This window comes from Piliocolobus tephrosceles, chromosome 19, assembly GCF_002776525.5.
Source record: "Piliocolobus tephrosceles isolate RC106 chromosome 19, ASM277652v3, whole genome shotgun sequence".
NCBI lineage: Eukaryota > Metazoa > Chordata > Mammalia > Primates > Cercopithecidae > Piliocolobus > Piliocolobus tephrosceles.
The window spans coordinates 65,393,348-65,416,659 of NC_045452.1; the positions used below are offsets into that span (position 1 = coordinate 65,393,348).

The 23,312-nt window shown below is 36.7% G+C and overlaps 1 long non-coding RNA gene across 1 annotated transcript; it reads right to left on the minus strand.

Annotated features, from left to right (window-relative positions):
• Window positions 1–932: 932 nt before the first annotated feature.
• On the minus strand, window positions 933–20,835 carry LOC113219626. The gene is made up of 3 exons (XR_003306604.1): window positions 20,761–20,835; window positions 2,163–2,233; window positions 933–1,013 (listed from the first exon to the last, which is right to left on the minus strand). It is a non-coding gene; the product is annotated as an uncharacterized LOC113219626 (long non-coding RNA).
• Between the last annotated feature and the right edge of the window lie 2,477 nt (window positions 20,836–23,312).

Here is a 23,312-nt window from a genome sequence, read left to right on the forward strand (position 1 = left end):
TCCAAAGCCAGGACCTCTACTTGTAGTATGCCTACCTCATTCTTAAACCTTGCAATACCTTGCTGCAAGTCTTCTAGCTATGCTTTTTATGTTCTCTCACTATGTGGTAGAGAATAACTCACATTTTATAATTCAAGATTCATGCTTTTGTAGTTATTAGCACTGGGATTGTCATATACTGGTTTCTGGAACAAGCACGGTATTGGTTTTCTGTTTTTATAAGTATCTGTAACAGCAGATTTACTGTGGCTTTCTATCTGAATCATATGCATCATTTCTTTGGGGTGTGTAAACCACAAATCAAAAAGACTTTCATGATCTCTAGACTGAGGCCAATGCCTAACATCTAATTTCCAATTAGTGGTATTCGGCTTTATAATTTTTGCCTTTTGCATCTTAAACTCTTAATCTCTTTCATTTCAATCATAATTACTGGGTTCCTTAATTTTTCAGTTTCTTTTTCATTACAAAAATTTTCTTCATCTGTGTGAGAAACAAGCCATGTGTCTGGTTTGTTATCAGTTTTATGGTCTGATTTATTTTCATTTAAATGAAGCTTAGAATGTAACTGGTAAGTATATTTCATGGACCTGGAGTGTGAATAGAAGGAGAAGACATTTGACATGGGCTTCTTCTGTTCACGTGCTGCCTAGAATGCCACAGAGTTAGACCCTCCAGATGTCTCTTCCTCCTCACAACCTGGGGCTCGATTCATCAGATTACAGGGAACTGCCTTTAAGTTCGTCCCTCTTTAGGGTTACTATGTAGGAGCTCTTCCTCAGGGCAAGCAGAAATTGTGGAGTTTTCAAAACTTTCACCAATATTCAGCTTGAACTTGTTCATAATGAATTTAAAGGAAGTCCTGAATATACAGATATATTCCCTTTATCACAATTCCTATGAGGTTCTGGTTCTTGAGACTTTTTTCCCCACAGGTGCAAAAGGTGAAAACCAATTTTCTTGTTTTGTTTCTCAGATGTCTTTTTCTGTCAGAGTGCATGTTTTAAACTTAGCTTTAATCAAGTATAAACCAAGAAATATTAGAAAATCATTACAATTTAACTGTGAAACTTAATCTATGTGTTGCTGCTCTTAAATTACGGGATCATAACTAAAAAGTGAAAAAGAATTTGCCTTGGCTTAATGTAAGAGAAAAACATGAAATGGCAAGCTGAACTCTCAGTGTTTGTTTCGACTAAACTTAATTCATTATGTGTTAAATCTACCAGAATTGAATTCAAAGATGATATGTGGAATTATAAAAGCTTCCTCTCTTTAAAAGAATTTACCTTGGCATACTAGGAAGAGTGAGCCCCTACAGTGCATTTATATCCCAGAAGATTAGAGACTAGGCAAACACTAAATTATTAAGAGCCAAACTGAACACCAATCAGAAAGAGAAGCAAAATTTTAAATTCTAATTCAAATGATATACTACCATAGTGTTATATATCTAGATAGATTTTCTGCTTATATCCACTTCTAATATACTTTAAGTTCCACTGGTGATAGTGGACGGATTTTTGAAATTTTGGTAATATTTCCTACTTACTTGTGTTGAAATAAAGTGATTGCTTGTACCCTGACACCAGTGGTCCCGTTCTGCAAGGTATAATTCTTTTAATAGGCAACTGGGTTGACATTTATGACCCCATTCCTTCCCTGAACACAGACACTGAAGTCAACTGACAACCACAAAACAGAAGAAATGCTTAAACTCGGTACTGGTGACCAGCAATATAACACTGCAACATTTGAACCACTGACAATGATGACTCCTTTAATATTAGTTTAACTCAGTGGCCATCATTGTTAAATTGTTCGTAATTTCTATTCCTTAGTGATATGACTTAATATTTCGTATTACCTTCTGTATTATGAGTCAGGATATAAAAATAAAAAAGCAAGATGATTCTGGAAATTTCTTGCCTCAATTCCAAGTGGAAAGATAGCTATGAGTTACTACAGGTGGTAGGAATATCTTAAGTTTCATAACTGGTTAAATGTTTTAAAAATTAAATATAAAATTTTGATTTTTTGGATTCGAAAGATAGATTCTAAAAGGTTGTGTCATTTGGACTATGCTTTGTTGCTAAAGCAAAAAAAAAAAAAAAAAAAAAAAAAGCTAATATGAAATAAGAAACTTACGAATGTTTATATACCTGTGGTTGCTTCTTTTCACTTCTTTCAAGGCTTTCTCGCTCTTCCTCTGAAGCCACTAGTATGTCTTGTTCTGTTGAAAAATTCATAGATTTAGTTCAAACAAACTAAGAACAGTTAGATAAATGCTATAATCTTTATAAAAATAAATACAGAATAACATTTCTTTGTATTTTATATTTTAAGAGTTTAAATGAAGCTTAAAGGTTACTGAAATATTTACTTATTTAAGAAATACTTCTAACTATCTAAAACTTCAACAAACCACTTGGGGAGACACTAGATATCACCAGATTCAAGCCATACACTATCTCAGGGTCACTCACAAATTGTTCCACCCAACATAAATAAACAAAACTGTTGGAAACAAAACCAAATTTTAAAATACAGTCAAAATATACAATGTAACACTTTACTGTACTTCATAATAGTATCTTTTTAACAAAACACTAACTGAGTTAGCAGTTACTAATAATTTGCAAAATTATTGTTGTTTATACATTAATTAGTGTGCACCCCATTTTTTTACATCGCAAATGTTCTACTATTCTGAAAAATTTATTTTCATCTTTTAAGACTCAGAATGTAGGCTGAGCATAATAGCTCACATCTGTAATCCCAGCACTTTGGAAGGCCAAAATGGGAGAATTGCTTGAGGCCAAGAGTTTAAGACCAGCCTGGGAACCATAGCTAAACCTTGACTCTACAAAACATTACACAGGCATGGTGATATGTGCCTGTAGTCCCAGCTACTCAAGAAGTTTAGGTGAGAAGATCCCTTGAGCCCAGGAGTTTGAGGTTGCAGTGAGTCTCAGTCCTGCCATTGCACTCCACCCTGGGAGATAGAGTAAGAACTCGTCTCCAGCAACAGAAAAAAGAAAAAAAAAAAAAAGGCTCAGAATGCTATGTGAAGTCTTCCTTGATTCTAGCTCTCTTTATCCACATACACAGGTGTCTGCTTCTTGCAGCTCCCTTAGTACTCTGTCAATTTTTCTAGTGTCACTTTACCACCTGAACTGTACATCATGTCTTTATATGTCAATCCCCTTTGCTGCTAGACTGTAGAAGATGATCTTTCGAATCATCTTTCTATAAACAGTCTTAACTTTGCTAAATAATTAGTTATTGAGTTCCTGTTAAGTGTTAGGCACTGGGGTATAAGAAAGGAAAATAAAAGCTGTCAGGGATGGCTTTCCTAAAGATTATGCATAAGCTGAGACTTAGAGAGTGAGTTTAGCCAGATTAAGTGAGGCAGAGGGCAGGAAAGTGTGAGCACATGCCAGGCAGCAACAAGAGAGGGAGAGAAGCCAGTAAGAGCATATTTATTTCTCTACAAAAGAGGAATGGTGAGGGGGGCATTACTGGCAGCTCAGTAATTCCAGAGAAAAAGGCAGATGGGGAAAGGGCTACAGATGGAGATTTGGGCAGAAGTTGGTTTCTTTTTCTTTTCTTTTTTTGAGACATGGTCTTACTCTCTTTCCCAGACTGGAATGCAGTGGCATGATCTCGGCTCACTGCAACCCAGCCTCCCAGCTACAAGCAATTCTCCTGCCTCATCCTCCCAAATAGCTGAGATTACATGCACATGCCAGTATTGCCTGCTAATTTTTGTATTTTTAGTAGAGATGGGATTTCATCATGTTGGCCAGGCTGGTCTCGAACTCCTGACCTCAAATGATACACCCACCTCAGCCTCCCAAAGTGCTGGGATTACAGACACGAGCCACCATGCCCAACCCAGAAATTAGTTTCTGAAAGCCTTAATTGGACATTAGGTATTCAGGAGTGGTTCACAGATCTATTTGCATTAGAGAAAATTAAATACTGTGAGGAGCATAAAATTCTGAGGCATATAAATAAATGAACAAAGATAAAATATAAGGCAATGTTACAAAGATGATGCAGGCCTGAGGAGATATTTTTAGAAATATTTAGAATAAAAGTATCAGTGGCCATTACAAGAATGAATTTTTATTGAATGAATAAATGTGTATATCTTGGTCCCTGGAGAAATACATTCTGCTCATTACTTTACAAAAGTTATCAAATGAGAAGTAAAATAATATACATAAACTGTTTCTGTTACTTGTATTTACTTTATTCTTTTTCTGTTTCAGTTTTACTGTGCCGAGAAAATGCATTTGGGTTTTGTGGCTGCTGCTGCTGCTGCTGTTGTTGCTGTTGTGGCTGCTGTTGTTGTTGTTGTTGTTTGAGATGGAATTTCATTCTTGCTGCAATGGTGCAATGGTGTGATCCCAGCTCACCACAACCTCTGCCTCTCGGATTCAAGCTATTCTCCTGCCTCGGCCTGCCGAGTAAATGGGATTGCAGGCATGTGCCACCGTACCCACCTACTTTTGTATTTTTAGTAGAGATGGGTTACTACATGTTGGTCAGGATGGTCTCAAACTCCCAACCTCAGGTTATTCACCCATCTCAGCCTCCCAAACTGCTGGGATTACAGGCATGAGCCACCGCACCCGGCCACATTTGGGGATTTTGTTTTAAAACTTCTGCTTTCTGGATCTACCGAGCTCATGAGAAAATAGAAGCAAATAAGTCATTTGCATAGGTAAGAAACTTTGGATTTATAGCTTGTCATCACCACCCTAGAAGATTATCATCACCTTTTGTAAAACAAAATGTTAATTCTAGACATAAGAGGAAAAAGAAATTAATACTATAGGGGTGAAAAAATATTGCATAATTTATTACTGTTCATCTGATCATATGACTGGTTTAAGGGCACTGAATTTAACTTGAATGTAAAGTAGACCCCATAGTAGCTGCAATAGACTGGGTGTTCTCACAGAATTAAATTTGATGCTCATGTGTTATCTTTAAATGATACAGCTCTGCTGAAAACCCGTACTCCTAGTGCATGATCATCCATTAATACAAGGTGATGGCATGTGTGAGGATAGCTGAGGAGACACCACAAGGCAAATGCTCAATAGTTCCCATTAATCAAAACTATAATACAGAAAGCCATAGGCATTATTTAATATTTGGTTTTGGAAGGTATTTTTAGTGACACTGCATATAATTGTGCCTAATAATTGCAAAATGAGAGATGTAAAAATAAATCAGAGTCACATTGTGTTTGAGTAGGAAATCTGTAGATGTCTACCTGGTTTTCCCATCCAGCCCCACGGTACCCACACTCCAATTTATGTTAAATACTAACCTCAATGAAATTCCTCTTTCTCCTGATTCTCTTTGTTATCTATGTGTTGCTTTCCTTACAGGAAGAATACAAATGCCTTGCTAAGAAGCATTCTGCTTGGTTGTAGGCTGCACAGGGGGAGTAAAGACAAACTACATTTGATCACAAAATGACTTTTTACAAGTCAGAAGTATAGTAGCATGAAGCCAACTGAGGGAATCTAGAATAAAATTTTCTATGCTTCTTTCCATTCTTTGCTCTCTTTCTACTCAAAAGCTGTGATTCACACAGGTAATGAAGAGTATAATTCCTTGATAGAAACACAGCTCCAAGATTAATCCTTTCTTTAACAATGAAGTTCGTGTGTCCAAAGTTTGTAGTTGCTGTCTGGTTTTTGAACACTGATGGTGATAGATATTTATCATCAATTCACAGCTTCCCAAATTTTTGAAAGTCTTACTATTGATGGTTCAAGTAGTAGAAATATAATCTACAATATCTGAAATTAAAGTTTTTTTTTTATTACAATGTAAATAGTAATGCAAATTGTACTAAAGTATAACGTTTATTTCTTCACTGAAGCAGTACCATATTCTCCTCTACCCCCACAAACACACTACTCCTTCAAGGTCTAATGTATTTTGCAAGTCCTGTAATTGCTATTAACTCAGACAAGTTTACTTAACTAGAATCTCACACTTTGTTCTAAACTTTTGTTATTTACTACAATTTACTTTGAATCACTCAATGATGTCTATTATATATTTTGTTTTCCATGAGAAATTTGTTTATTAGTAATGAAGGTTCTCTTCAGAGATAAGAAAATATTTGAATAACTAACTTGGTGCATAAACCCATTAAGGTTAAATATTGTGTATTTCCATGTACTAGAGACAAAAACTTCAAAAAATATTTTAATGAATTTACATTAAATTAAAAACTACTTCCATTAAACTGAGATGATCTTCCCTCAATGCATGAATACCTTCAGAATTCATATGTGAAGCCTTAAATATAGACCAAAGATTTGTATAAAATATAACAGCCTTAAAAATCTTCTTTGTTGCCGGCTCAGTGGCTCCCACCTGTAATCCCAGCACATTGGAAAGCTGAGTTGGGCAGATCACCTGAGGTCAGGAGTTGGGCAGATCACCTGAGGTCAGTACCCTGGCCAACATGGTGAAACCCCATCTCTAATAAAAATAGAAAAATTAGCAGGGTGTGGTAGCACGTGCATGTGGTATCAGCTACTTGAGGGGCTGAGGCAGGAGAATTGCTTGAACTTGAGAGGCAGAGGTTGTAATGAGCCAAGACAGCCACTGCACTCCAGCCTGGGTGACAGAGCAAGACTCTGTCTCAAAAGCACAAACAAACTAACAAAAAACCTAATTGTTCTCATGTAAAAATAAGTCTAGTTCACACTAGATCTGCAACATACACAATGCCTTGGGACAGGACAGAAATATATTTAGCAAGTTATATTCCTGGTTTCTGTAAAAATAAAACTGTTGAATTTAAGCTTTTAAGACAAGTCAAGGAAAAACGCAAAAAATGCAAAAGTGAAACTTGAAAGTTCATTTCACCCTCAAGGGTTCATGATCACCAGACATTCACAAACTATATATATTGTTCAAAACATTAGTTCTGAATTTTGATCCAAGTATCCCTGGAGTTTCAGTTTCATTCAAGGATGTCCAAGAGGTCAAGTAAGACAATGCCATTTACTCTTTTCAGTTTTCTTTTCTGAGAAGAGCACAGCAAACTTCTTCAGAGAAATGAATTGTCCTAACTTCAGAGGCTAAAGGCTTGTGAGTCATAGTTCTAAGGGCATTTATAAAATATCGTGGTGCGTGCTTGCATTCTGAATTTTTCAGCTTTAAACTCTCATATGGTAAACACAAGTAGATACAAACTGATTGAACAAAAGCCTTTTTAATCTGACATTATATTTGTTTTTATCTCTTTCTTCATTTATCAGCAACAGGAGAGTCTAACTAAATGTGGTAAAGTGGTCTAAGGGAATACAGTGAAAAGTATAAAATGAATTAAACCAGAGATAATCATATCACTGTGGATACATCTGGAAGATACAATACAACGTACACCAAAGAAAGTGGCAGAAAGGCATGTAAAGTGTATAACCACTCACATACCATTTTAGGACACAAATAAAAATTCTGCGTATTATTTCTGAGCATCACAATATAGTTAAAGATTTCAAAAGGGCATTGAAATGAAAAACAACCAGTTTATGATGTCGGAAGCCTCTATGCAATCATGTTTCAAAAACCTTAACATCAAAAAGTCTCAAAATCACCATTCTAAAAGACTGTGTCTACCAGTTATAGATGAATAAATACTTTCCTCATTTTTAATAATCAAAGATGCCACAAACACACACATACACACACCTAGACATACACATACACACACAGTCTGCTCATTAGAACATCTGATTGGCTTCAGATCATCAGTGTAATAACACTAGCAGCAAGTCTCTAAAGTTAAGACAGAAACTGACACGTTAATCAGTTAAGCTTTCCTCCAGGTAAAGATCATAACTCCAACTAGCACATAACTCACGGGAAATATCTGAGAGTCTCAAAATTCACTGCTTTGAATCCCTGACAAGTATAAACATTTATATTGAAAACTTTATGCTATTCAAAACATCAAAACAGAAACATCTGAATTAAAGCTTACATTTTAAAAATCTTTTCTGTGCTTCTAAATTTATTTTTATTCAAATATAGATACCAACAGTAACATTTACGTCAATGCCTTCCATTCAATTTCAAACAAATAGAATTAGGGGTTAAGAGTAATGTGAGTACTTCCAATCATTTGATGGAATTTTTTCCAACATCAAATTTGTATTGAAAACATACCTGCTCTCAATGTCTGAACATTCTTTGTACTGCTCCTTTCATGGCAGGATCTTCCATTTCAGTGCTAGGCTGAATGGGTTTTAAAAGAAAATGATTCATAAATCATATATATTTTATACAATATGGAGTTAGTGATTCAAAAAATATACATAATTAATTACCTTCAAGGAAGAATGTTTGTCAGGAGGCCCTACAAAGCAAAGGGGATATGTCATCACATATCTAAGTATGACAGGGCCAATCAAACATTCATGCAGTGTTACTACCAAGGTGAGTTCTCATTTCTGGCTATAAAAATGATTGCTTAAGGTTTTGAGGGTTCTTCTTGACATCTTCTTTTCATTGGCTAGGACAGCAACATGACAGAAATATAAGGTGGAGAAGATGAATATAGGATTCCTAAAATATACAGTTTACATTTCAATAGTGAGATTGTGTATACCTAAAACAGAAAAGCATGGATATCACTGTGAACACGTGGGCCGATGAGAAGAAAAGAGACCATTAAACAGAGGAACAAATCAAACCTGAGGGAATCAATGTCAAAGCTGATGGTGAATGTACAGAGTATTTTAACTCAACACATCAGGGCTGCCAGCACACCACAAGTAAATTCCCCTTGTCCCATCGCTGAGAAAATACACAGTTGAGATGAGAGTTCAGATGAATGTGCAATTCACCTCTCATCAAAGAAAGTGTTCTAAATTGATCAGCTAGGATACACACTTATGAAATGACAGCTAATCAAAATACTCATTTTACCCATGACCACATGGGCTACTGCAGCACCTACATTTCTCCTATCCCCTTGTTTGGCCTTAAATTAGAGCTCCTTGGTCCACTCAGTCAAGGCAGTCCAGAAAACACATAAATTAACCGTGTAGAATAAGCTTCCAATATCAAAATATTTATTGAAAAAGGAAACATTGAATCACCACAGACTTACTGGATATGAATCTACTTTTATATTTCAAAATCGGTGCAGTATTTATTGAAAATGACAATTTTGGTATTCACAGAATGAATTTTATAATGTGATTGCTTCTAAAGTTAGCTAAGTTTGGTATATCATCTTACACTGTAAAGGAATTTTATAAAACACCTATCATATCAAAGAGCTGGCTGTCTCAAAAAAAAAAAAATAGCCAAAGCATCTATATTCAACTTAATCACATCTTATTCACTCATGTCAATGAGACTTCTCTCTCTGAGGCCTGACAGTTATGAAGTGAAATGAGCTGCCATGGTTTACCCCAATTCTAGCACTCCCTCCTGCCTCCAGTACTCTCTACAGCAACAACCTCTTTTGTGAGACTGGGCATATGCTGAAGCAACTGGAAGTGAGTTGTCTCAAGTTTACTTCGCTTTAACTCCCAAGACCCCAGCGAATGTCCCTCCTTCTTCCCTCATTGTCCTTTCACAATTGCTCTTCTTTTGAAAAAGTAATCTTTAGATCTGTGTCCTGGTGCTTCCCTTCCTAACTGCTTTTTATGGATAATTGTAACCACTTTTTTCATCTGTATTCAGCAGTGGTATATACCTGTAATCTCTATTTTTTCATCTCATACTCTTTCCCTGTGGCTAGAATCATGCTCAGAAATAAAAGGAAATTAATACTTGCCCTTGATTCTGTCATTTTTAAAATTGCTCTCCAATGGTTCTTTTTCCACATTTCTCTAAAGGAAGGCTATTCCCTTGCTATTCAGAGCTGTGTCTAAGGACCAGCACCAACATTACTTGAGTACTCACGAGAAATGCGGAATCAATCAGAATGTGCATTTTCCAGAAGCTCCTCAACTAATTCATGGAAACTTGAATGCCCTGTTCTACACTGATGTTCTTCCATATTTGTTTACCCTAGTTGCCCTTTTTGGTTTAGCCTCAATTTCTTCCCTATTATATACCTGAATTTAATACTACATTATAAGCCACAGTGTTACTAATGAAATTTTCATCAGGCAGGACTTCTCTAATTAAATTCTTCTCCATAAATCACTCAACACTATTCTTTTCGATTATGTTAATTTGACCTATATGATACTATCCCACAAGGTTACAACATTTTCTACAAAACTAAGTTCTAGCCATACATGGCTGACCATTTTTGATGATGCTCATCAATGGTAGATAAAACACAGGTCTGTGTGGTAAAGTACCTCAATCTTTAATGCCTCCCCAGGAGCGAGGATGACAGCAAGAGTAGGAAAATGTTACTCTAATTCTCTGACACATTTTGGTATTGGAAGCTCACTTTATCGTCTTTCCTATTTCTAACACCATGTTTTTCCTTCTTCTACAGAACAGTTTGACTTTACTATCCTCCATTACATGCATCCACATATATTTTTTTTTATTCCATTTACACTCTGCCCTCCTCATGCTTTCTTTCTCTTTTATTCATTTCCTCTTCCCTCTTTATTGACTTGCCTCAGGTCTTAGAGTACCTTAAAATGGAACTCATAACTCAGCTCCTTTAGTGGTACTCCCAATGTAATCGACTGCTGACTCTTGGTTAGAGACACAACTTATCACCATTTGACTTCTCCTTTACTCATTATACAGTTAACAGGACATTTTATTTAGCTATTAGACTATCTTGGTACTCATATTTTAAAAGAAGCATTCCATCAAATGACTTTTTAAACAAAATATGTTTCTCACCTTCTCCTTTTCCATTGACTATACTGTTTCCTTTTTTCATCGGAAGTTCCAGGTAAAGGCTCTGACACTTTCTCAGTGACACGCTGCTAAGTAATATCAAGAAAGAGTTTCTGCTTTAAAAATTATAATGAGTTACACCAAGAGTTTCTTATGAATCTCTTTTCATGAAACTGGGTCTCACTCTGTCAACCCAGGGCTAGAATGTAGTGGCATGATTATGGCTCACTACAGTCTCGACATCCTGACCTCAAGCAATATTCCCACCTCAACTTCCTGAATAGCTGGAACTACAGGTGCATACCATCATGTCAGGCTAATGTTTTGATTGTTATTTTTGTAGAGACAAAGCTTCATTATATTGCCCAGGCTGATCTCAAACTCCTAGGCTTAAGGAAACCTTCTCCTTCTGCCTCCCAAAGTGTTGAGATAACCAGTGTGCAACACCATATTCAGCCCTCATCGATTCCTTTAAATAAACCTCAGTGTTGCCCAGGCATGGTGGCTCATACCTGTAATCACAGTCCTTTTCCAGGCCAAGATGGGTGGATTGCTTGAGTTCAGGAATTTGAGACCAGCCTGGGCAAAATAATGAGAACACATCTCTACACAGAAATACAAAAGGGAGTCAGGCATGAAGTTGTGTGCCTGTATCCCAACTGCTCGGGAGGCTGATGTGGGAGGATCACTTGAGCTTTAGAGGTGGAGACTGTAGTGAGCCAAGATCATGCCACTGTACTCCAGCCTGGGCAACATAGCAAGATCCTGACTCCACAAAAATTTCAATTTAAAATGTGAAAGCGATGGGAAATACAAACAAAAAGCTAGCCTAATTTATCAATGAAATATGAGCTTAAGCCAAGAAAGAAAGGAAACCACATGAAGTACAATAAGGTACCTGGAGAAATAGATCCATAACAGAGCATTTTGGTCTTTTGTATCCCTAATAATACTAATTAATATTTATGCTACAATTAGTTTTTTGTAAGTACTTCTGTGATAGAGTTTATTACTATAAGACTTTCAACTACTTAAATATGGTCATCTACCATACCTGAAAGAACATTATTATAACAGAGAGAGAAACCTGGAACTTTCAACTTTCCACCTAGAAAAATAATTGGTCACCAGAATTCTAAAGAGTAATGTATGGCTTGAAAAGGTATATTTCATAGAACATGAGTTGGAGCTAATCAAAAGTATAAGAAATGTTAATCTACAATCACAATGTTACGATTCCAGTTGGACAATACTAGAAAATACATTGTAATCCTCTTTGCTACTGATGAGCTATTTCTAATTTATTTCCTTTTCATGTATGGCATAATTTCTCAACATAACACCACAAAACTTATACATCCTCAAATATTAAAAAATAATACAAATGTAAGCAATATTTAGATATTTAGTCATTAGGTACATGAGGTATATTACTTGTAACATTCCATTATATAAAAATTCATTTGTCTATTTATTCAGATCAAGCAACTGTTAAGGCTGAATGTCTCATGCCTGTAACTCCAGCACTTTGAGAGGCTGAGGTTGGCAGAACACTTGAGCCCAACAGTTCAAGACTAGCCTGGGAAACAAGGCAAAACCCCATGTCTACAAAAACTACAAAAATCAGTTGAGCATGGTGACACAGGTCTACAGTCCCAACTACTTGGATGGCTGAGGTGTGAGGATCATCTGAGCCCAGGAAATGGAGATGGGAGTGAGCCAAGGTCTCACCACTGAACTCCAGTCTGGGTTATAGAGTGAATCCCCATCTCAAAAAACAACAATTAAAATGCTTCTTACAAGGAAGACTGTATTCTACGTACTCTAGGATACACACAAATATGTTTACCGACCTCCAATAGCTCATGGTATGCAGGAGCTTCCAATGATTCTTTAAACAACTAAATATAAAAACTTCTGAAACTCAAAATTTCAGAATGTCATATAAGGACTTTGAGTGGTTATTTTATTTTATTTTTAAAAACGTAGTCTTGCTCCGTCACCTTGGCTGGAATGCAATGGTGTGATCTTGGCTCACTGCAACTTCCGTGTCCCGGGTTCAAGTGATTCTCCCACCTCAGCCTCCTGAGCAGCTGGGAATACAAGCATGTGTTATCATGCCTGGCTAACTTTTGTGTTTTTTTCTTCTTTTAGAGGCAAGGTTTCACCATGTTGGCCAGGCTGATCTCGAACTCCTGACCTCAGGTGATCCTCCGCCTTGGCCTCCCACAGTGCTGGGATTATAGGCGTGAGCCACTGGGCCCGGCCAAGTAAGTACTTTAGAGAAACTACAATGACAAAATTATGATGTTAAAGTCTTACCATATTGGTATTAAAAGTCTCTGTTCTAGAAATGTTTATTTGCAGCAAAATACATATTCAATTAGATGAAGCGTTTTATAGAAACTCTTCATGGACAACTTATGAAACACACAAAAATCCTTTTGCAATACAAATTTTGAGAGCATAAATTTAAATTTCTACATTTCCACAATTTATATTTTTAAGTCAGATACAGTCTTGATATGTTGCCCAGGCTTTTCTGAAACTCCTAGGCTCTAGCAATCTTCTTGCCTCAAACTCCCAAGTAGCAGGGACCACAGGTCTACACCTCTACACTCAGCGATTTTTCTACAATTTTTAATACTATTTTAGTCTCACTACAGAACCAATAATATAAGCAGAGACAATCTCTCCTATAAACTATATGATACCAAAATTATAAGTTTCCAAGAAAAAAAAAAAAGCTATAGGCAATGTGCTCAATGTTTTTGAAACTAAAAGGTACCAGAGGATTCCATGATTACTGAAAATAATTTGATCCCCTGAAGATTAATACAAGCATAAATACGATAGTTAGCCTTGTATGATTTAAAAGTCAAATTGTTAGTATTTATCTAAATAAACCTTAACCAAATTTCATGTTTCCTCTATTGGAGAAAGCATTTCCTAATGTGATTTTCCTGTCACTGCTTATTTTCCAGTTCATTATTTTCAGTTCACACCCTGTCACAGTACTTATCAATCTGTCTTAGTTACCAAAGTTAAACAAATTTTTTTAATCAACTAGCCATATGTATGTTTTTCTCTGACCAACTTTCCATTACCACCATAAAACTATGATAGGTATACCACTGCTAAGTTTTAAAAGTAAATACTATGCAAAGCTAGATTCAGAGTGAGAAAATTAATTTTACAAGAGACCACTTTACCTTAGTAGCAACACTCAAGTCTTTGTCATCCGATGTAGGCAATGAATCTACATATAGTTCATGAAAAATGCTTGAAAGTAAAAATGTACAATGAAAATGAGCAAGTTGATTTCTTTACAATTTTTTTTAACTGCCAGTTTATATCCAGCTTCCCTCTCAAAAAAGAAAAACATAATCTGGGGAAAGGTCAGTGATCTATGTATTCAATAATGATTCTTAATATAATTAAAATATATCTTCTGCTGTAAAAGATGTTAGTTACCTATTTCTGCCTCCACCTCTCTAAATCTATAAAATATTCAATGAAAACTGACCTTGAACTCTATAACAAATAGTGACAGTCAATATATTGGCAGAGCCTGACAATTGTTTACCCTCACAAATTATCTGTCCTGAAGTTGAACTTAAAATTCAATTAATGGATGACATAAATTTTGTTATCCAATCTGGAAGAAAACTGCTGACCTAAAACAAAGTAGAGAGATCCACTGTCTCTTCTCCATGATCTATTTTAGAGTTTTTGAAGGTTTGATTTGAAAGAATTCCCTTTACTTTTCATCTAATGTGTATATGTACATATTACTTTTCATCTAGTGTATATATATAACTTACATAACATTATATCTGTAATATATATGGTATATGTATCAGTAATACATATCATATGATATGTAATAAACAATATAGGCCTGGCACGGTGGCTCACACCTTTAATCCCAGCACTTTGGGAGGCCAAGGCAGGAAGATCACTTGAGGTCAGGAGTTTGAGACCAGCCTGGCCAACATGGTGAAATCCTCTCTCTACTAAAGATGCAAAAATCAGCCAGGCATGCTGGCATCTTCCTGTAATCCCAGCTACCTGAGAGGCTGAGGGAGGAGAATTGCTTGAACCTGGGAGATAGAGGTTGCAGGGAGCAAAGACCATGCCACTGGACACCAGCCTGGGCAAAGAAGCAAGACTCTGACTCAAAATATATATATATGTCATATATATATATCATATATATAATGAATTCCCTATAAATTGAAAACGTACTTTTCATCTGAATATATATATATGTGTGTATATATATAATATCGTTAATTTTTTCAAGTAATCTCTATTGTATTTGTTTAGTTTTTTCCTGAAACACAGGCAGTTTTAATTTTTAGTTTGCTAAATCAACCTTCAGGATGTCTGCTTATGAGGTCACTCTTAGGAAGGCCTTTGTCAACATAAAATGTACCTTGCAAAATAAGCATTTGTGTTTTCTTCTGGTACCTTACTCACTTGCATATGTAAAAATTTCAATCTGCATTCCATCAGGAACTCATGTTTGTGACATAAAATTTCATTAGTTTTCTTCAAACAGCAGGTATTTTTTAATTAATAATTCATCCTTTCCTACTAATTAATCCTTACTTCTATCTTACATAATTTCAGTGTTTCTGGGTTTCCTACTCTGTTCCATGCGTTTGTCTTTTCAGCTGTCAGTAAATTATTAATTTTAGACATTAATAGCACATTTTGCTATCTAGAGGAGCAAGTGTTTTTTCACTCCATTATGAGATTTTAAAAAATGCCACCACAATAGTGAAAGACAGCAGGTGTCATAGAAAAATGTTAAAACCTTGATATTTTCATTCGGTCTATGTAAAATTGATAAACACAGAAAGAGCTCACATTTTGAGAAAAATGTGCCTTCCCATTCAAGAACACAGAACCCACCTCCCACTTCCAAATAAAGTACCTACCTACACAGGTGGATACAGTGTAAAACGGACAGTTTTCTCTGAGAACTTTTCACCTACTGAAAATAACTCAGGCTATTTTTGATAGGGGAATGAGTTTTCTCATTAGGCACCTCCTATAATATATATAAACCATGTTTTAAAGGTGTTCATTAAAAATAAAACACCGTAGATGCTTAACTTTGTAAATTAAATAACTCAACTTCTGCACCTGCTCCAGATAGGGAATTATGAGGGATGGAAAACAGGTGAGGGCCTGTTTGGCTCCACCGCTCAGCGAGTGCACAGCCCCCTCCAAGGTCCAGTCCGAGGGGCTTCGCAGAAGCCTGGCCTGGGGAGCCCCTCCCACCCTGGGCATGAGCCTCCGCTACCTGTGCTGCTTGTCCACCGCATCCACGTCTCTGCTCTTGCGCTCCAGGCAGCACTCCACCTGCCAGCACACACAGCCTGCGAGCAACTTCCGGGAGCTGTGCAGACACGTCCCCAATGGCTTTGCTAGGCTCAGTTGGTCTCAAAGGTCGGAGGTTGCGAGTGTCGCAACTGAGCTAGGCTCAGTTGGTCTCAAAGGTCGGAGGTTGCGAGTGTCGCTACTGAAGGATGTGGTGGACCGGGCTGGATCGCGGATTTTGGAGTAGATCATAGATATGAGTTCGTGGATTGGAGCTTGGATCACGGATTTGGGGTTGGTCGGGTATTTGGGGTTGGATAGGGGATTTGAAGCTGGGTCGGCGGGGGCAGAAGGGGGTGGTGGTGGTGAAAAGGTGACAGGGAACTGCCCTCGCTTAAGAGCTGGTGATTGGGGGTCTGAGAAGAACTCACCACCATGAAGTTGTTCGGCTTTGGGAGCCGGAAGGGCCAGAGGGTCCTGAGCTCCATAGCCCACATCTACACAAGTTCTGGGTACTGAATCTGTGACGCAGAACTGCAGAAGATCCAGAGGGTCTGAAATGAAGTAAAAATGAAGAGATTCAAGGGAGCGTGAATTGTTAACATCTCTTTTAAACAAATAGGCTAGGTTAAAAATTTTTTACAGAGCTTTACAGTATTACACGTCAGCAAAAATGGTAGTTCTCTTAACCGACTTGCCAGATGGATTAGATGTCTTCATTCACTCAATAAAGTGTGCAGGATTTCATAATATGTTTTCAATTAATGAGGAATTTTAGACTTTTTGTTGCTCCAATTTATGAATACCTATTCTCTTGTACTTTACATCCAAATTTATAGATCTATTTTAAGAATTCAGAGAATCTGTGGGAGACAGCTGTGCTTGTCCTGAAGCAAGGAAACCAGGGACCTTCTTCCAAACCTCTGAAGTTGGTGTTAGGTCCAGTTAATGTATATCCTCTAAAAAGAGTAAGTATCTAAAGCCCAAACAACTTGCATGGCTTTCTTTTGTTAAATCCAACAAATAACCATTAAGATCTTAGAGATTATATATATTTAAATACATATCGGTTACCCAGGATTCTGTGTAAACCATATTCAGGAGAGCAATGTATAAGCCAGATTGTCAGCTAATTAAAATATTATTGTAAGCAAAATGCTCATATCTGCTAACTAGAATATCCCCTTTTTGCTGTCAGCATATATGTGAGCCAAATTTGTCATTAGAAGGTTTCTTAATTATAGAATTAAAGGAAAAGGCAATGAGAAGTCTTTCATCCAGGCCATAGTAAAACCTGAGCATTCCATTCCTCCAATGGTGTGGGGCATTGGACTGATGATATTTCTTTTGACCAGATTGAGTATTTCGTTACTGGATAAGCAACTCTTGATTCTTCTGGTGGTTAAAGTTGCTTTTAGTTGGTTCCATGCCAATTCTCCTTCTTCTACTCTGATTCTTTTAAACAGAATATGATAATTTATTAGGTTTCTACTTACTAAATTTCCATCATTCTTACATTATACCCAGTCTAATTGAAGTTTAGTGTATTCTAAAACTTTCAATTCAGATGTTTATACTTTCTTGGATTTATATGTGATGTAAAGCTTACCTTATTCATTATATGTGAGTTTTCCATTTATGTTTTCACTATAAGCTTTTCCCTATATTACCACGTTGTTGAACATATCTGTTCTAATCTACATCATGAGTTAGCTAGGATGTATGAGACTAATGGCTTTTTTACTTTGCTACTTATTACTTTAGTGATAATTACATTTTGTACATTTTTTTTATTGTGGTACAGCTAGATGCTTATATTTACTGTTTCTGCTCTAGAATGTATTTGGTACAAGGTTAATAATTATGAACATGGAAAATAATTTATCAACTTCCTGGATACTATCATCAGGGCAGAGTCCTTACAGGTGAGATTTCACTTGCTTCTTCCACACTCCACCACTCTTTACTAACATTTACTTACATATCCATTGAAAACCTTTTTCTTGGCCATGTGTGGTGACTCACACCTGTAATCTCAGCACTTTGGAGGCCAAGGCAGGTAGTTCACTTGAGTCCAGGAGTTCAAGGCTAGCATGGGCAACAGAGCAAAACCGCATCTCTACAGGGAATACAAAAATTATCTAGACATGGTGGCATGCACCTGTAGTCCCAGCTACTCAGGAGGATGAAGTAGGAGGATCACTTGAGCTCAGGAGGTCGAGGGTGCAGTGACCTGTAATTGTGCCACTGCACTGCAGCCTGGGTGACAGAGTGAGATCCTGTCTAAAACAAAACAAAACAAAACAAATTATTTTTTAGTACCTGACATCTTTTGTAAATAATATTTGATAATATTTGTTGAATTTGAAAGTCATTAGAAGTAGAGCTGAGTTAGACTTTTATCTTTGCACTGTTGGATTTGAAGAAATAATATGTTATATTATGCAAATAAAAGGGAGAAGTCTGTAATTTAAGAGAACAAACTGAAGATGTAAGTAAATGTATTCAGTTAATTGGATTAGCCAGTAATGTAAATTTCATAGGGTCACTACTTACATTCTTACAATCAACAAACAATTTTTGAGTGTCAAATAGATTCCAGACAGTGGGCTATTTGGTCTGGGTAACCCTGAGTTGTGTTTTAAGCTGCAGCTTAGGTATCAGCACTATCAAGAAGCCTTCAGTTATTGCCCAGTGTGGGTTAGCTCCTTGTTCTGTGTGCTCTCATGGCTCCCTGTGCTTACCTCTATCATTTCTCCACACATGATGAGCTCCCATCAGGTAGAAACCATGTCTAACTCTTCTTTATGCATAGATGTTCAGCTTGATCGATAAGTGTTTGTGGAATAATCATTTGGTTTTTTTTTTTTTTTTTTTTTTTTTTGAGACAAGGTCTCGCTCTGTTGCCCACACTGGAGTGCACTGGCACACTGGCACAATCATGGCTTACTGCAGCCTTGACCTCCTGGGCTCAATTGATCCTCCCCACTCAGTCTAGTAGTTAGGACTACAGGTGTGCACCACCACTCCTGACTAGTTTTTTTTTTTTTTTTTTTTTTTTTTGTAAAAATGGGAATATACCATGTTATCCAGGCTGATCTCCTACTTCTGGGCTTAAGCATTCCTTCTGCCTTGGCCTCCCAAAGTGCCGAGATTACAGGCATTACCCACCACACTCAGCGCAAGTTCTAGAGATTTGGTGTGAAACCATTTAATTGGAAGCTGGGTGCAGACGAGGGTAGTGAGGATAGCAATTTACGTTAACATTTATGTTTCCTACTTGGGAAGATGGATGGCATTCACTGAGAAAAGGAATATAGGAGGAGCAGGCTTGGAAGGAATGATGTTTCACTTAAGAGATGCCTATGGGACATCAAAGTGGTCATTCCAAGTATGCAGTAAAATAATGAGTCTAAAGCTCAGGAATGAGATTTGGGCTAGGGATGTAGATTTAGGACCCTCATGAAAGTTTTCAATACAAAATTTTTATACTTGTGAGAGATTTGAAGCAGTGAATTTCAAGACTCTCAGATATTTCCAGTGAGTTATGTGCTAGTTGGAGTTCTGGTCTTAACCTAGAGGAAAGCTTAACTGATTAACGTGTCAGTTTCTTAACTTTAGAGACTTGCTGCTAGTGTTATTACACTGATGATCTGAAGCCAATCAGATGTTCTAATGAGCAGACTGTGTGTGTATGTGTATGTCTAGGTGTGTGTATGTGTGTGTTTGTGGCATCTTCGATTATTAAAAGTGAAGAAAGTATTTATTCATTTATAACTGGTAGACACAGTACTTTAAAATGGTGATTTTGAGACTTTTTGATGTTAAGGCTTTTGAAACGTGATTGCATACAAAGTATCGACATCATAAATTGGTTGTTTTTCATTTCAATGCCCTTTTGAAATATTTAACTATATTTTGATGCCCAGAAATAATATGCAGAATTTTTATGTGTTTCCTAAAATGATTGAAAAATTTATGATATTCAAAACATTAAAGCAGAAACATCTGTGTTAAAGCTTACATTTTAAAAATACTTTTTATGCTTCTAGAGACATGGACGCAGCTGGAAACCATCATTCTTAGCAAACTATCACAAGAAGAGAAAACCAAACACCGCATGTTCTCACTCATAGGTGGGAACTGAACAATGAGATCACTTGGACTCGGGCAGGGGAACATCACACACTGGGGCCTATCATGGGGAGGAGGGAGGGGGGAGGGATTGCACTGGGGAGTTATACATGACATAAATGATGAATTGATGGGTGCTGACGAGTTGATGGGTGCAGCACACCAACATGGCACAGATATACATATGTAACAAACCTGCATGTTATGCACATGTACCCTAGAACTTAAAGTATAATAATAATAAAAAATACGTTTTATGCTTCTAAATATGTTTCTATTCAAATATAGATACAAACAGTAACATTCATGTCAATGTTTCCCACTCAGTTTCAAACAAATAGAATCAGGGGATAAGATTAATGTGAGTACTTCCAATCATTTGATGTTCTTATTTCCGGCATTAAATTTATATTGAAAACTTACCTGCTCTCAATGTCTGAACATTCTTTCTTTGTACTGCTCCTTTCACAGCAGGATCTTCCATCTTAGTGCTAGGCTGAATGGGTTTTAAAAGAAAATGATTCATAAATCATACATATTTTATACTGTGTGGAGTTAGTGATTCAAAAAATATACATAATTAATTCCCCTTGTCCTATCGCTGAGGAAATACACAGTTGAGATGAGAGTTCAGATGAATGTGCAATTCACCTCTCATCAAAGAAAGTGTTCTAAATTGATCAGCTAGGATACACACTTATGAAATGACAGCTAATCAAAATACTCATTTTACCCATGACCACATGGGCTACTGCAGCACCTACATTTCTCCTATCCCCTCATTTGACCTTGAATTAGAGCTCCTTGATCCACTCATGCAAGGCAGTCCACAAAACACATTAAATAAGCCGTGTAGAATAAGCTTCCAATATCAAAATATTTATTGAAAAAGGAAACATTGAATTACCACAGACTTGCTGGATATGAATACACTTTTATATTTCAAAATTGGTGCAGTATTTATTGAAAATGACAATTGTGGTATTCACAGAATGAATTTTATAATGTGATTACTTCTAAAGTTAGCTAAGTTTGGTATATCATCTTACACTGTAAAGGACTTTTATAAAACACTTATCATATCAAAGAGCTGGCTGTCTCAAAAAAAACTAGCCAAAGCATCTATATTCAACTTATTCACTCATGTCAATGAGACTTCTCTCTCTGAGGCCTGACAGTTATGAAGTGAAATGAGCTGCCGTGGTTTACCCCAATTCTAGCACTCCCTCCTGCCTCCAGTACTCTCCACAGCAACAACCTCTTTTATGAGACTGGGCATATGCTGAAGCAACTGGAAGTGAGTTGTCTCAAGTTTACTTTGCTTTAACTCCCAAGGCCCCAGCAAATGTCTTTCTTTCCTCCCTCATTGTCCTTTCACAATCGCTCTTCCTTTGAAAAGGTAATCTTTAGATCTGTCGTCCTGATGCTTCCCTTCCTAACTGCTTTTTATGGATAATTGTAACCACTTTTTTCATCTGTATTCAGCAGTAGTATACACCTGTAATCTCTATTTTTTCACCTCATACTCTTTCCCTGTGGCTAGAATCATGCTCAAAAATAAAAGAAAATTAATGCTTGCCCTTGATTCTGTTATTTTTTATGTTGCTGTCCAATGATTCTTTTTCCACATTTCTCTAAAGGAAGGCTATTCCCTTGCTATTCAGAGCTGTATCTAAGTATCAGCACCAACATCACCTGAGTACTCATGAGAAATGCAGAATCGATCAGAATGTGCATTTTCCAGAAGCTCCTCAACTAATTCATGGAATTTTGAATGCCCTGTTCTACACTGATGTGCTTCCATATTTGTTTACCCTAGTTGCCCTTTTTGGTTTAACCTCAATTTCTTCCCTATTATATCACTGAGTTTAATACTACATTATAAGCCATAGTGTTCCTAATGAACTTTTCATCAGGTAATGCCGTCTCTAATTAATTTCTTCTCCATAAATCACCCAACACTATTCTTTTCGATTATGTTAATTTGACCTACATGATACTATCACATGAGGTTACAACATTTTCTACAAAACTAAATTCTAGCCATACATGGCCGACCATTTTTGGTGATGCTCATCAATGGTAGATAAAACACAGGTCTGTGTGGTAAAGTACCTCAATTCTTAATACCTTCCCAGTAGTGAGGATGACAGCAAGAGTAGGAAAATGTTACTCTAATTCTCTGACACACTTTGGTATTGGAAGCTCACTTTATCTTCTTTCCTATTTCTAACACCATGTTCTTCCTTCTTCTACAGAACAGTTTGACTTTCCTACCCTCCATTACATACACCCACATATTTTTTTTTATTCCATTTACACTCTGCCCTCCTCATGTGGCAGAGTTCTTTCTCTTTTATTCATTTCCTCTTCCCTCTTTATTGACTTGCCTCAGGTCTTAGAGTACCTTAAAATGGAACTCATAACTCAGCTCCTTTAGTGGTACTCCCAGTATAATCGACTGCTGACTCTTGGTTAGAGACACAACTTATCACCATTTGACTTCTCCTTTACTCATTATACAGTTAACAGGACATTTTATTTAGCTATTAGACTATCTTGGTACTCATATTTTAAAAGAAGCATTCCATCAAATGACTTTTTAAATAAAATATGGTTCTCACCTTCTCCTTTTCCATTGACTATACTGTTTCCTTTTTTCATCGGAAGGTCCAGGTAAAGGCTCTGACACTTTCTCGGGGACACACTGCTAAGTAATATCAAGAAAGAGTTTCTGTTTTAAAAATTATAATGAATTGCACCAAGAGTTTCTTATGAATCTCTTTTCATGAAACTGGGTCTCACTCTGTCAACCCAGGGCTAGAATGTAGTGGCATGATTATGGCTCACTACAGTCTCAACATCCTGACCCCAAGCAATATTCCCACCTCAACTTCCTGAATAGCTGGAACTACAGGTGCATACCATCATGCCAGGCTAATGTTTTGATTGTTATTTTTGTAGAGACAAAGCCT